This window comes from Ipomoea triloba, chromosome 13 (genome assembly GCF_003576645.1).
Source record: "Ipomoea triloba cultivar NCNSP0323 chromosome 13, ASM357664v1".
NCBI lineage: Eukaryota > Viridiplantae > Streptophyta > Magnoliopsida > Solanales > Convolvulaceae > Ipomoea > Ipomoea triloba.
In genome coordinates, this window is record NC_044928.1 from 8,101,795 (window position 1) to 8,105,695 (window position 3,901).

Consider the following 3,901-nt stretch of genomic DNA (forward strand, 5'->3'; position numbering starts at 1 on the left):
CGCCTCCATCAGTGAAGATACTCTCCTACCCGGTATACTGGAGGCTGCCAAGAAAACACCATGCTCATCCCTCAACACCTAACCTAAATCCATCTGTTTTCTATTTTTGTCCACAGCAGCGTCCGTGTTGAGCTTAAGATACCCCGACGGTGGCTTATCCAATTCTGGACTGGAGGAGTTCTGACATTGGAAAGGCTAGATAAACTCTCAAAGGTGGTTGGCCAGTCTGCTAAGAAGAACTTGGCTCTCTCCTCAAGGCTCTTGCTCGATGTACATTTGTGGTTCCAAAGATTGTTATTTCTTGCCAACCAAATTTTCCAGCATATAAAAAACAACAAATAACACTGATCCTTATCTAAAGAGCCAAGCTGATGATCGGCCCACTGTGCAAATGAAGTGAAGGGGTTGGTATTGACTGGTAAACCACTGATATTCCAGCACTCCATCGCAAACGCACAAGCGATGAAAAGGTGAGTAGTGGATTCCTTAGCAGAATGACACAAAGGGTACTCCGGTTGGCAGTTGACACGTCTGGCTCGCAATTCGCAAATAATCCGCAGTAGGAAGAACACCTGAGTAAGGTTGCCAAAGAAAAACTCTAATCTTCCTGGGTAAGTTTAGCTTCCACAAGCAAGCCTATTTCTTTTTATGGTGGGGGATCAAACTAAGTAGAGATTGCCTTGTAGCACCCCTTGACAGTGAAGACTCCTCTCTGGTCATCATTCTAAATTAGCCTATCATTTCTCCTAGTTAGAGGTAGGGGGATGCTTAAAATCAGATTTGCATCTCGTTCATTAAAAATTTCACGAATAATGCTAGCATCCCAACTAGAATTACCCTCCATGAATAAAGCAGACATTGGTGCATCTTGAAGTAGGGGAAAAGGAGGAGTATGAACCTTAGGATCAATTTGGCTTGGCAGCCTTTTATCACTCTATATTTGAACCAAGGAGCTGTCCCCAATTCTCCACCTACAGTGATCATGGATGATGTCCTGTGTTTCCATGATGCTACTCCATATAAAAGATGGGCTGCCACCTTTCTTAGCATCCAACAGAGAGCAATTTGGAAAGTACTTGGCTTTGAACACTCTTACTACAAGAGAAGATGGATTCTGTAACAATATCCACGTCTATTTAAAAGTCATAGCCAAGTTTAAGTCCCTAAGATTCCTAAAATTAAGCCCGCCCCAGTCCTTTAGGTGGGTAAGATGTTCCCACTTCTTCCAGTTAATACCACGACTACCATCACGAATGCCCCTCTACCAGAATGAGTTCATAGCCCTTTCAATTTCCTTAATAAGCTCATTGGGAAGAAGAAAAAGGCTCATGGCATGCAATGGGATTGCTTGAATGACGTTCTTGAGTAACACCTCCCTGCCAACTCTAGAAAGGAACCTGTTGGTCCATCCTTTCATTTTCTTAATAATGCGATCCTTAATGAAATTGAGGATGTTTCTTTTGTTCCTACCAATAATTGAGGGGAGCCCAAGATAATTTCCTTCAGCATCTTCCGTGGTGACTTGCAAGATATTTTTTAGCAAAGTTTTTAAATCATTGTCCACATTAGCACGGAAGGTTGCTGTAGATTTCTCATAATTGATAATTTGGCCTAAAACCCTGCCATAGTTGTCCAAAATCTCCTTAAGAGCAGTAGCCTCCTGCTGGCTCGCTTTGATGAAAAAGAAACTATCATCCGCGAATAATAGCTGAGATATCTTTGGGCTGCCTTAGTAATCGCTATGCCATGTATCACTCCCCGGGTCTCCATATTACTGATCATAGCGCTTAAACCTTCATCTAACAAGATGAAATGATATGGGGAGAATGGATCCCCTTGTCGGAGCCCCCTGTTATGAATTATAGGGCCAATTTCCTCGCCTTCCTGAAGCACAGTGTAACAGACAGTAGAAACACATTGCATAACCAAATTGTCCCAAGTGTCAGTAAACCCCATTTTGAGCAGTAAGGCGTTGAGAAAAGACCATTCAACTCTATCATATGCTTTTGAGATATCCACCTTGACTGCTGCAAATCCTTCTTTCCCTTGAGTCTTCATCTTCAGAAAATGCTGAGTCTCAAATGCCAACATGATGCTATCTGTTATCAACCTACGAAGAACAAAAACACATTGATTCTCAGACACTAGGGAATCCATGAGCAACTTAAGGCGGTTTGCAATCACTTTGGAATGATGGTTATGTAGGTACGGTTGATTCCTTCCAGTAGAGTACTAGTTGCCGTGATAGTATTACAAAGCTGCACCAGATCGTTCCCAAGAATGTCCCAATATTCTCGAACCGGATTATAACCGTCAGGCCCCGAAGATTTATCCTGCTGCATGCTAAAGTCCGCTTGTTTAACCTCATCAAAACCCACACGACGAAGTAGAGCTTAGTTCTAGCCAGAGGATATCTTAGCACTTATAAATTGGTAACTGACTCTGTCTCCCCTAAGCTACACACAAGCAAAGAGATTCTGGAAATATGAAGAGATGAGGCTATGCAAATCCAGGCCCTTATACCTCTATTGTCTACTATCATCTTGGATTTCTAGATGCTATTATTCCGTCTTTTCCCTCTCACAACATTATGAAAAAACTTTGTATTTGCATCCCCTTCCATGTACCAAGAAACTTTTGCTCTTTGCCTCCAGTAATTTCTCTTTTGTTTCAAGGTGGCAAAAAATTTTTGTTGTGTTTCTCGGAAAGCCAAAATACTATGCTGATCATATTTCCCTTTCAAGATATCCATCTGTTTCCTTACTTTCCTATATCCTTCAATTTTTTAATTAAGATCCTTGGTGAGATCTTTCCCCCATCTCCATAAAGCCTTATTGCATCTGTCCAGTCTGGCTAAAAGATCATCCCCCATTCCTTCCACAGTTCCACATAGCCCAAATCAATTCTTTGTAGCTGCTCTCCTTAATCCATATATTCTCGAAGTGGAATCTCCTTATCTTGTGTCCTCTAACAGTGGGTAAGGGCAAGACGATAAGAGAAATATAGTTACTCGAGGGAACCACTTTAGAAAAAGCACGAGCCCTATCAAATTTCTTGAACCAGGGATCAAAAACCAAAATTTTATCTAGCTTTTCCTCAACCCAGATAGAAGTCCCCCTTCCCCTCTTCCAAGTGAACTGGTAACCACGAAAGGGTAGTTCGCGGAGGCCATTGCTCTCGACCGCATGACTGAAGCCTCTAAGTAACCAGTCAAGATGGGGGTGCGTACCTTTCTTCTCATGTTGATGTATTAGGTCATTAAAACCTCACATAAGCAACCATGGGAGCTCGCTTCTCGCCGCAAGATAAGTGAGGAGATTCCACGATTAAATTCTTCTTGACCTCTCAGGCATGCCGTAAAAGCAAGTAAAGTGCTACTTTATATCGCTACATTGGAGTTGGAGTTCGGTATCAATGTGGTTTTGGGAAAAACTAGTAACAGAGGTCATCAATTCTTCTTTCCATAAGAGGGCTAATCCACCCCCACGGCCCACTGGATCAATTGTGAAGCACCCATGCCAACCCAATATACTCCTAATACTTTACAGCTTATTTCTGTTTTCTAAGGTTTCCTTGAGATAAATTAAAACGGGCTTCCTCTTGTGGACGAGGTGCACTAACACTTGAACTGTTGCGGGGTTGCCCAATCCCCGACAGTTCCAAGATAAGAAACTCATTGATCTAGGCCGGTTTGGGAACCAGAACCCGCCTATAGCAAGTTTTTTGACCCAAGAGCCAATATTTCCCAAGAACTGGTCCTCATGGGCTCGTTCCTCGCTAGAACGATCCATTTTCCTTTTCCTTAAGTCAGCAAGGATCGACCCAATATTGGTATAAGGAATGCTTGAATTCAAAGTAGCGGTAAGCTGCATTAAATTACCTTCTTCTGCGTGCTCCTCTT